The 12467-nt window shown below is 37.3% G+C and overlaps 1 protein-coding gene across 3 annotated transcripts in view; it reads left to right on the forward strand.

Moving 5' to 3' along the window:
- Nucleotides 1-2413: 2413 nt before the first annotated feature.
- Galphao (G protein alpha o subunit) overlaps nucleotides 2414-12467 on the forward strand; it is a 106288-nt gene continuing 96234 nt past the window's right edge. The window contains exon 1 of one of the 3 annotated variants that reach the window (XM_017609718.1): nucleotides 2414-2602. The gene's annotated coding sequence lies outside the window, so the exon portion shown is untranslated. The remainder of the gene's footprint in view (nucleotides 2603-12467) is intronic. The other 2 variants (XM_017609717.1, XM_017609720.1) reach the window with 2 other exon arrangements.

A 12467-nucleotide genomic window follows, 5' to 3' on the forward strand; every position in this document is an offset into this window, starting at 1 on the left:
GCTTTACTTTTTCGAAGTGCTTTGGTGCGCTGAATTTGATTTCGGCATCAGATTTGGTCTATCACCTCAGCTTCTTGAGTTATTCAAACCTAAACAGGCAAAAATTACGGATTTTTCCTCTATTTTCGAAATAAAATTTAATAAATCGTTTTTTTTTTAACTACGTGATATTTAAAAAAAAAACACTCGCTTGAAAATGCTTTTAGATTTAATCGGATATATTTTCATATACAGAGGATATCTTCCTTTGCATTTTGTAAGTTTAATGATACTTTTCTCGCTAGATATATCCTTAAATATCTGTAGTATGCTTCTAGGCTTTTTAATTTATATTATATTAGGTTTATTCTGTATCCACTGGTTGTACACAATATAAATAAAGAAGCCTGAAATTATACAACAACTATTTAACGGTTTATCCAGCAAAAATATGTTATTAATTTTACAAACTTACGAACGGGTATAAGAAAAAATATCCGAAAAAATAAAACAGCATTTCCAATCAAAAGAATAATATTTTCAAAGGCCGTATCAAGTTGAGTAAAAACAAAGACTATATCCATTGAAATGATCCGGCGATTTTGGTGAAAAATCTCCATACTGCCAGATTTGGCTGATTACACAGCTCGACAAATTTTGCTTTTTTTCAACCACCTGAGTAAAACACATCGTTTCTTTCTGGTGCTGAAACGCAGAATTGCTCTATTATGTCACGATTTTGAGATATCCTAAACTCAAAGCGCCGGTTTTCGCCGATATTTGAGTTTATATTATGAGAACAAAAAATTTATTTGCTCATTTCTACTTAGGTCATGATTTATCACTACTCTTTCCCTTAAAATTCATTTTCGCTTCGGGCGATTCGATTTTTCTTTCTCGAGATAAACCAGTTTTAATGTGCAGTACTTCGTAAGCAAGAGTCATCATAGAAAAATATGAAAGCGGAGTTAATCAGTCGCATTTTAGGAGCAGCCCTATGAAATGTCGATTATATTCGACAAATCCACGGAAAGGGCTAGGCAATGCTAACGTAAACGCGTTCATATATAACAGGTGGCTGAGATATGAACAGGTGCACCTGCTAGATTTATGCAATGAATTAGCAATTTTCGGAAGTATTGCCGCCATGCAAATCTTGCATACATTTAGGCACACCTACATATTAGGTTTGTTCGTCGAAAATCCAGCAAGAATTATCCATCTCTCAAAAACATTCCTAAACTTCTCTCTCAATAAGAGAAACTTGCAAGTTTCTGCCCGAATGCAAATTTGCAGAAAGCTGCCAATTTCACTGACTCTGACACTGTAGTAAACGAGTATTTACGTACACTTTTCATTAGAAAATCGCCCAAGTTTATAAATTTAAAGATCTTGTTTATTGAAATCATCGGCGAAAAAAATGCAACCAAGAATTTCAAATTTTTCTTCAACAGAACTGTTAGTTTTTGAGTGATGGATAATTTTTTGGTCGGCCTTAATTAATTCATATCGTTGCTATGGCACAAAAAAGAAAATCTTCAGAAAAATGTCTGTTTAAATATCTTTGATTTTGGCACAAGGAAAGATAAGGCCCGTCGAGCTAAAAAAAAAAAGATAAAGTGGACGTTAACCGACTTCCAAAAAAGGAGGAGGTTATCAGTTCGTCGAAATATTTGTTTTCCTTTTTATTTATGTATGTTACCGCATATTTTTGGACCACGTCAACCGATTCTTTTTGCATCGGAAAGGTAGTGTCTCAGAGGTGGTCCCATACTAATCTGGTTTAGATCCGATCATTGGATCATGAAATATATATATGTATATATATATATTTTTTAATCGGTTTTTTTTTGCTAAAAATTACTTGTTTCTTATTGTGATGGTATACATTTTTTTTGCTGTAAATTAAAGTTGGCGGTGCAAGTGGGTGGTAAATGTGAAAGTGTATATATTTTTAAAGTTTATTTTTCTAAAATCATTGGACTGTCCCTAATTTGCACCAAACATTTTTTATACCATTACAATCAATGGAAGAAGGAGGAGCAAGCCCACTTTTTCTTTTTTTAGCTGATCGGGCCTTATTCTTTACTTATTTTCAAACAATTTTAGTTGTCAACACGTTTACACAGTTTTAGCAATTGTTTTCCTAAATTGTACAAGTGCTGGAAATTTCCACTGGAATATTAGTTTAGGTACTAAAATTTAGGTCAACTCGCCTTAACGAAGAAATTGTTTAGAAAAAAAAACTATTAAACATCTGGCAGCCCGAGATGCACCCAAGTCTGGCAGCGCCCATCGCATTGCACACAGCACAACCGAATATCGATTTCGAAGATTCGAATTCAACAAGAGCGACACAAGCATCAACTGTCAAGCGCACCGAGAGAGAGCGTCCAATCAGGAAAAGAACAAATGTGCAAACAAGCGCCGCGCCGCTACGCGTGAGAGAGCACCCAACACAAGGAGCAGTCGCATTCGCAGTAGCAGAGTTGAAAAAGTTTGCGGGCGGGTTACACATTAAAAAGTCGAGTGCTCGAAGAAATTTGTGAATTACTCCAGCAAAACGAATTGTATTAATTGGAATTTATCAATAAAAATTGGTAAAAAGTGCAAGTGCATAGTGGTAATTGAAGAAAACGTTGCTAGTGCTGTGATAATGTATGTGGAAGTGCTTGGAAAAAAGACTACAAAAAACCAAAGACCAGCGAAGCACCAGCCGCAAAATCGTGCACCAACTACACACAAATACACACACAAACAACCATGTACACACAAGTCGCACATTATGGGCGAGGTGGAAACGCCAGATGTGTATTCAGTGAAAATCGCATAAGCGTTTTTCCATTGGAAAAAAAAATCATCGCATTTTTTCTCCTACTTATGTTAAACAAATTGAAAAGTAGATGCAAAGTGATTAATTTAATTGTTAAGATAGAACAAAATCGATGCAGTGGCGTCGTCTCAAAAGAAACGCAAACGTATGGAAAGAGTTTTTTTTTAGAGGCGGTGCCGGGTGGCGGTAGTTAGTACCTACAGAACGACTGGTAGCGGTGCGGCTACGCTCGAACATTTGTTTCACCACCAATGATAGGCGGGGCGGTGGCAAAAACCACTACACAGTTTGCGCTGGAGTAGTGTAATCTGGATAATTCATGAGTACTCCGCCAGATGGATATAGCTAGATGTATATCTAGATTTGTTCAAATATACAATATATGCGAAAAATATGCAAAACTTAATTTGTCGATAGTTTGAATGCTTAACTGAAGTGAAGGAAAAGGGGACGGGGTGGGGTTGCAGCTTCAAGATCCTAAGATGGATGTACACCATGATACTACGACCAATATTGACCTATGGAGCAATGGCTTTAGTTTCGAGAAATGCCTTAGGCACGGTGAGACAGTCTCTTACCAAACCCCAAGACCTGGCCTGTGTTCACATTACGGGAGCAATGCGCACATGTCCGATCTCAGCACTGGGGGTGATTCTTGAATTTGAGACACTGCACATGACTATAGATCAGGCAGCCGAGCGTACTCTGAATGGTTATGACAGAGCTAAGATGCTATCGTCAAGGAATATGTAAAAGCTATGGTCCCAGCTCCCACTAGTCCTTTTTCCCAGAGATGATATAAACCAACTAATTATTTTCGAAAATCAACTCAAAATAGATCTCTACAGCAAGGCAATCTGGATGAACTCCATGTGGAGGTCATATACAGGTTAGCACCAAGCAGTGGTACACCAACGGCTCCAAAACACCAGAACGCATTGGAGCGGTCATTTATAATCTCAGGAGGTCTACGTCATCAGTCGGTGTGCAGAGATTAACATACAAAGGGGTTACCGTAATAAGAGTATTATAATCCCCAAAAAAAAGATAAAGGCTGACTTCCAAAACGTATCAATACAATGGTTGGAAACTGTTATACTGCGGTATTCAAACTGTTTGTATATGCGTAGTTGCGACACATTGCAACCATATACATTGCAAATTTTAAATATTCAATATAGCAATGAACAATTTTTCTGAATTTTCCATATTTAAAACACCAGTTCTAACCAATAACAAACGAAGCATCAACGTTGTTTCTGATGCGCTGACTGCTCAAGCGATACGTTTCGATAACTTATCGGCTGCGTTTTGGAACAGTATACATTGTCAATATTTTGTAGTTCGACGCTATGGAACCTTATACTTTATACGTATACATTTGGAATTCAGCCAAAATCATTACAAAAATCCTCACTGAGCACTGCAGGCTAAGAGGACATCTGCATAAACTGGGAATCTGTTAGTATGTTTGTTTATTTGTTTAATTATCTACCGGACACTGTTCTCACAGATAAGCAGGAAACAAAATAACACGTTATACCAAAATAGTCATAATATTTATACATACAGGATAACAACAACATATGTGTAAATTATTTGAAAATAAAATAATCATTGATATTAATTTTAAAACGTTCTCTACATGAGTAAAGGTCGGCATAATTACAAATAGAGTTACATAGCAAATGGATCTGTGAATGGGCTCATTGTTAGCAAATTTCGTTTTTCGCGTTGGTACGTAAAAAATTAATTTTTCTCTTAGAAGCCTCTCCGGCGCATAAAAAGGCATAAGCGAAAGTAGTTCTGGGGAATCGATTTTGTTATCGCATATATCCTTGATGAAAAGAATACTACAAATTTTTCTCCTGTTAGCGAGGTATTGTAAATTCAGTATTCTGCATCTCAGTCCGTAAGATGGCATAGATTCATAAGAAAACATGCGTCGAAGGGCAAGTTTAGTAAAACGTCTCTGAACCCTTTCTATGCGGTCAGAGTGAGTGACAAAATCTGAGTCCCAAATAATGCACGCATATTCCAAGATAGATCTCACCAAGCATGTGTAAAGACTTTTAAGTGTGAGTGGAACTAAAAAGTCCTTGGAGTTGCGTTTGAGAAAACCAAATTTAGAGTTTGGCGCACAGACTATATCGAGCCTTAACCGCCAAAATAACGTAAGCGACATTATTTTCAATATTTTCTTCTTGATGCAGAAATATTCCTAGAACATCTAGAAGCACTTCTGCATCAAAAAGAAAATTTTGAAAAAAATGTCGCTTACGTTATTTTGGCGGTTAGGGCTCGATATGTTCTCTGTGAAAATCGAAGTTTAGTTTCGAGTATAAGTACACACCTAAATCCTTGACAGTGATTACACGTAAAGGGCTCGCCGTCGTTAAATGTGTAATTATACTTTATACAGGCATTTATACGAGAAAATGAAATAATGTTGCATTTCGAGAAGTTTAAAGAAATACCGTTGCACTTACACCAGTTTATCAGCGCTGATATGTCTAGCTGCAGTCTAACGCAGTCGTCTAGGTCTTTTACTCGATAATATAGTTTTAAATCGTCGGCGTACATCAAACAGTTGCAAAATTTCAGAGTTTTCTGTCTTTTAAGTTGGACTCAAGCCATTTTAAAGCGTTGGAGTGAACTCCAAGTTTCTCGAGTTTAATAAGAAGCAAAATATGGTTTAGGCTGTCAAAAGCTTTCACAAAGTCCGTGTACAGAGTGTCCACTTGTTCGCCCTCCTCCATCACATTGACCCCGAAATTGAGGAATATGGCAAGATTTGTATTGGTGGATCTGCCTGGGTAAAAACCGTGCTTCTGCGTAACAAATAACTCTTAAATGCCCCAAAGAGCTGGTTGTTTACAATCTTATCCAACAGCTTTGGAATGGTAGACAGTTTTACAATGGGGCGATAGTTTTCAACTAAACTTCGTAGGCCCGACTTATAAATTGGGGTTTTTGCGATTCAACTGAGAAGTCACCATTACACCTACTCCTTTAATGTAATGCCATAGCGAGGCGACGAATGAAGAGCTTCCTTAGCTTTCCTAGACTTCCTGGAGTCTATAGGAATAAAAAAATGTGTTATAAAGAGTGGAGGGCACAATATACCCACTAGCACGCGGTGCATACCTCTTCAATTTATCTATCGCCATTCTCATAATACCCCGCATCCAACTTCCTCTTAGCTGCGCCAACTTGGTCACTGGAGGTTAGTAGGTCGCTGTGAATGAAGCTTCAGACAAGTCAGAACACCAAAATCGGGAAATAAATAGGGTGTCCTACCCAAAATGGACAGTACAATTTTTATGTTCCTCCTGAGCACAGCATGCAGTTACTGCTCGGCTGCTACCATATATATTCCGACCTGCATCAAGAAACCATCAGATCCGACGTTGTATCGACAAACCATTATCGATAACTACCGAGGAACAATCACCAGTTCACCAACTTCGCCCCGTGAATGCCGAAATCGGAGTTCAACTACCACCCATTGCAGATGAATAACTTCACAACGCCAACTCCTAAGTCTCCAGACCCAAATCCGATATACCCATCACAAGTGTGGCTTGTGAAGGTATACCCCACGGTACCAACCAGCCGAGCTAGGAATAGCTTAGTTATACTAAGTCCAAGTGTGTTTACAACCCCATCAAACATCAAAGAATGGAGCCTCACTCTGCTTCTATCCCGTGCTGCTAGATGTGCAACCTGTCCCCTGCATCCTTCCTACCCAGTTTCGGGCTATCTTGTCGGCCATTCCTATTCCATTAAATCAACTTTGTCCAGTCAGTCCGATTAGTATAACGGTATGACTACCAGCTACATACATATGTATGTAGATTCGATACGTATTCTATTTTTGGGCCAGAGGTGATACACAGAAAATCAATATAGCAATGCTTTTACTGTGTTGCTGTGTGCAATAACTTAATGAGTAGGGTTGCGAGAGAAGAGCCCCGCCAACTCTACCGTTCAATTTTGAACCATTTGTGAATATTACTACCGGGTGAAGTATAGTAGTTCTATTTGCTGGATATTTTCATGACGGAGTCTCTTTCCGGAATCAGAGTTTAAATACAACGGTTTGTAAAATCCGGAGATAGCTATATTTTTCCAGAATGCAGGAGTGACCCAGCAATACCTTTTTCCCATTGCCCTATCTCTCTTAACCGAAATGTCTCTTGCTATCTACTGCCCCATTCGATGTAGTGACAGAAGATCCAAAAAGACATTTAAAGCATCACTTGGCGTTGTCCGGATTTTTCCGCTGATGCAGATCATACTAATCCTCTAGGCAAATGGAGAGAAAACTTTGTGGTCGTTTCTCAAAATGTCATATAAAGCAAAAAAGGCACACTATCTGCCCTTTGAAGTTTTGTCAGGGGAGATAGTTGCCATGAAAATCAGATCAGAAAAAAACATGCCTTCTTAGAGGGTTGATTGTAACATCACCATTAATATCAAAAAAATTATTTAATCAATTCTAAGATAACAAGTAGTTATGCAATGATTTCCACAGATTTAAAAACCAATTTTAGATGAACAATTTAAGTGCCGCCAGAGGGGCTTATTACCACTCTGTAGGAACAAGGTTTGTTCTCTGGTCAAAGCAACAGTAAAAAAAAATTATAGAAAGAGGTTTTTGTCTGAACATCAGTCGCCCGTCTGTAGGCAATGGAAAGCCTCCGGGTGTATTTTTGCCTTGAATAAGCTTTTAATCCATTTGCCGTTCGTGGCGGCGTAAAACTGTAAGTCCCTCCATTTGTGTAACAACTTCAATACACACACCTATTGAGGGCGGTCGCCCCTCGACAGGCAATGGCAAGCCTCCGAGTGTATGTCTGCCATGAAAAACAGCTTCTCATAAAAATACAACCACCGTTCGGAGTCGGCGTAAGACTGTAGGTCCGTCCGCTTTGTGTGACAACATCAAGGCGCACGCCACAAATCTCAAGAACGGTGACAAGTCGTGACTTCTTTTTGGCACGTCCTGGCTACATTGAATAATTCTTTGCAAATAATGGCACGTTTGTGGGGCACCGAAATTGCGCATATGGAAACTGTGCATTTAGACATTATTTCGGTTTCAACCGAAACTGTGCATGTATGCTTTCTTTCTGTTTTTGCCATATGCATTATTGCGCTTTTAAAACGAAAGTATGCCTATGCATAATTTCGCTATTTTCTCATATGCATTATTTCGGTTTTCATCCGAAACTGTGCATGTATGCATTACTTCGTCTTTCACATATGCATTATTTCAGTTTATGTTATATGCATTATTTCGGTTTTCTAACGAAAGTGTGCGTAAGGATAATTTCGTTTTTTCTAATATAAATTATTTACTTCTACTCAGTAAGGATTATAATCCCTAAGCGCGGCCGCCTACGCAGAAAGAAGTTCTGCGCCAAAATACTTCCGGTCCCCTTTTCCGACAACACAGAAAGGAGAATTCTACTTAGTAAGGGTTATAATCCCTAAGCGCGACCGAAGGCCGCCTAAGCAGAAAGAAGTTTATTTTCATGTATGCACTATTTCGGTTTTTGTCATATGCATTATTTCGGTTTTCAAACGAAAGAGGGCATATGCATAATTGCGGGTTTTCTGTTATGCATTATTGCGGTTTTCAACCGAAACTGTGCATATATGTATTATTTCAGTNCCATTTGCCGTTCGTGGCGGCGTAAAACTGTAAGTCCCTCCATTTGTGTAACAACTTCAATACACACACCTATTGAGGGCGGTCGCCCCTCGACAGGCAATGGCAAGCCTCCGAGTGTATGTCTGCCATGAAAAACAGCTTCTCATAAAAATACAACCACCGTTCGGAGTCGGCGTAAGACTGTAGGTCCGTCCGCTTTGTGTGACAACATCAAGGCGCACGCCACAAATCTCAAGAACGGTGACAAGTCGTGACTTCTTTTTGGCACGTCCTGGCTACATTGAATAATTCTTTGCAAATAATGGCACGTTTGTGGGGCACCGAAATTGCGCATATGGAAACTGTGCATTTAGACATTATTTCGGTTTCAACCGAAACTGTGCATGTATGCTTTCTTTCTGTTTTTGCCATATGCATTATTGCGCTTTTAAAACGAAAGTATGCCTATGCATAATTTCGCTATTTTCTCATATGCATTATTTCGGTTTTCATCCGAAACTGTGCATGTATGCATTACTTCGTCTTTCACATATGCATTATTTCAGTTTATGTTATATGCATTATTTCGGTTTTCTAACGAAAGTGTGCGTAAGGATAATTTCGTTTTTTCTAATATAAATTATTTACTTCTACTCAGTAAGGATTATAATCCCTAAGCGCGGCCGCCTACGCAGAAAGAAGTTCTGCGCCAAAATACTTCCGGTCCCCTTTTCCGACAACACAGAAAGGAGAATTCTACTTAGTAAGGGTTATAATCCCTAAGCGCGACCGAAGGCCGCCTAAGCAGAAAGAAGTTTATTTTCATGTATGCACTATTTCGGTTTTTGTCATATGCATTATTTCGGTTTTCAAACGAAAGAGGGCATATGCATAATTGCGGGTTTTCTGTTATGCATTATTGCGGTTTTCAACCGAAACTGTGCATATATGTATTATTTCAGTTTTTTTTCATATGCATTATTTCGTATGCACAGTTTCTATATGCACAATTTCAGGGTGCCCACGTGTGTGTATAAAGGTTCGCCGACCCTGATATAGAAAGTCCCAGTAAATAAAGGGTTTTGGGAATTTTGTGGGATTATTTTATTTAACGTGTGGGTAATTGAGGAATTTTTTTCCGATTTGTCGTGGATATTTCCACAAACCAATACACAATATGTATGTTCATATATCGTCGTTTAAAGTACAAAACCGCGTATCATCGTTCTGCAAAACCTTGTAAATGACATTTGTGCGAAAAAACGATATTTGCTCACCGGAAGCTCCCGAAATCAAACCCTTATCCATTTATACTAAAATATCGATTCATAGACATAAGAAGAAAGGATAATTAGCGATAAAAGAGGGAACCGTTTTGAAATAGGACTAGTTTTACTCTCACCTACAAAATCTTGGCAACCTCACATAGGAGGTTTTGCATTTTCTTGATAAGTGGTTTTGTACTTTAAACGACGACATGTATGTATATTTATCTTTATATTTACCTTTCTTCAGAAATCGCATGCAAATATTATCATACATTCGTGGTGTGTGAACAGCCCATCAGATCAATTGATCACATTCAGATAAGATAAATTCTTTACTTCTTTTCGTGCTTATTAATTTGGATATTTTATTACTGACTTTGTATCCGCTCAGCATATCGCCAATAAGACAATGCCTTAGGAATGCTTGGCCCTTCACTTTGGTGAATGAACCCAGTGGGAAAATGTAATGTATAGTAATCGAAAAAATAATCAGTAAAACAACTCTTTTCACATTCGAAAATGCATTTTTTTTTCTCCAGGGCGATGTCCTAAGAAAAGTGGGGCGTTCAATTTTGCATTACCTAGTATGAATGAATACACTAGAATGCTGATTACATAGTTAGCAGTAATATTATCGAGAACTCATAAGAAATACATTCTATTATTTATCACGCATGTAATGCATTACTACTTTTCCGACTGGGTTTATATATTAATTATAAAAAATCTACCTACATATATAAAGATTTATGGGTATGTGCACATAAGCATATACATATACAATAGGACTGTTGTGCATATGCTCTTACATTTGCATATTCGTTGCATTTGTAAATTCACAAAAATAAAATGCGCACGGATGCCACAACATCCTGAACAGTCCTAATATAAAGTTACTGCCCTGCAGGAAATGTATCTAACTAAAAGTTTACTTAGTTGATTAGGAGACACTATAGGTTATTATTAACTACATATTTTCTTTGAGAAAAGCTAACTATATTTCTATGGCGATGGCAGCGAAATATTAAAGAGTAGTTATCTCTGCATTAGATGTCAACTAACTTGTAACTGACTAGTTTTGGACATGAAATATCAATAAGAAATACAATTTATTTTTACTTCTTTATTTGTTTAGTTTACATACCATATTTTGTACATATTCTGCTGTAAGTGGTCCCATATTCGAATTCCGTCAGACCCGTCCAAAATGATAGTATAAAATTTCGATATTCCTTTTATTTGTCATGAGGTCGAAAAAGTATTTGTGAAGCGCAGAGAGAAAGTGTATTCAAAGTAAAATGTGTATGAGGATATTTAAATTTGAAACTTGTTTAAAGAAAACAATCTCCCGATTATGTCTGCATTACTCCTGGATTACTTTTCAGCTACTTTCCAGAGATTTTTATAGCTAACAGCAGGTTAATTTTTTATAGAAATTCCGCAAAAAAGCTAACTACAAGTTGGTTATTTTTTATCAATTGATATTTTTTTCTGCAGGGCGACTTTGGCTGCTCTCAAAGACGGAGCAAAATAGGGAGACAGCGAATGCTTCCAATTGCAATAACCTAATCAGTTACACCGAACAAAAACAAAAATGGGTGATAAGAGCTTCGCCTTCATTCGAATGGAATTCCATGTTGATACCAACGATATATCTATATGAATGTATGTAAATACATATAAATATGTATGTATGTGCATATGTGTATATTATGGATTTCTGCATGCAAATGAATTTTCTGTAAAAATACATAAAATATCGAAATCGTGATAAGTGCAAAGTTTCGCATAAAATGTGATAATATGACTGGCGTTCAAAGCTCATATATAGCAATAACGCAGACTTCCCACAAAGGAGACAACAGCGTGGTAGGAAACCAAAAAAAAAGTACATTTCCAAAGCGGATGATTATCAAGAAACAAAGACCTTTCGTTTAATACTAAGTTTGGGATTCTTTTATTTACTCTAATGATGGATTTCCACTAGGCATTAAATGGCTAAAGTGGCAAAGTCGGGCATTGATAAGTTATCATGTCATTAAGTGAAAAAAAGTCATTGAGTCCATTTCCACATGGCATTTTTTTGAATGGCATACATTTTTTGTCATTTCAATGCCAAGTGGAAATTCAGCATAAGAAAGAATGGTAGATACATTTTAGTAATAACAAGTTAAAAATAACGCGCTGACATGACCAACTGCTACTATCAATGTCAACTCAATTCGAAAATTATATGGTTTATTTTTTTTTCGTTCGGTAAGCATCCTAATCCTTTCCGACAGTCAGGTAGCAGTCAAAGCTCTATTCTTTGAGAAACCTAATGCCGAATTTCCACTAAGCATTAAAATGATAAAAAATTGGAGACATTTAAAAAATGATACGTGAAAATGAATTGAATGACTATATCTTTAACGTAACGTTTTTTAATGCCTATGTTTGTTTATACCATTTTTGCCATTTAATGCCTAGTGGAAATCTAGCATAACGCCCTTACAGAATACAGCGATATTTAGCTGCTTTGAGTACCATGTCAGAAAAGAAATCAGGACATTCCTTAAGACCATTGCTATAACCAGTGCCATAACCGTAACCACATTAACTATTATCGATTATAGGTATCAAAACCATAAACAGCTGATTTTTCGTAGGGTTGCCAGACGGAAGGAGACGCGGTAAATGTGTAATATGGTAGGGTATTTGAGCAGAACTTCTTTCACTATCACCAAAT

This window comes from Rhagoletis zephyria, unplaced genomic scaffold, assembly GCF_001687245.7.
Source record: "Rhagoletis zephyria isolate East Lansing unplaced genomic scaffold, Rhagoletis_zephyria_1.1 Rzeph_scaffold_00249, whole genome shotgun sequence".
Taxonomy (NCBI): Eukaryota; Metazoa; Arthropoda; class Insecta; order Diptera; family Tephritidae; genus Rhagoletis; species Rhagoletis zephyria.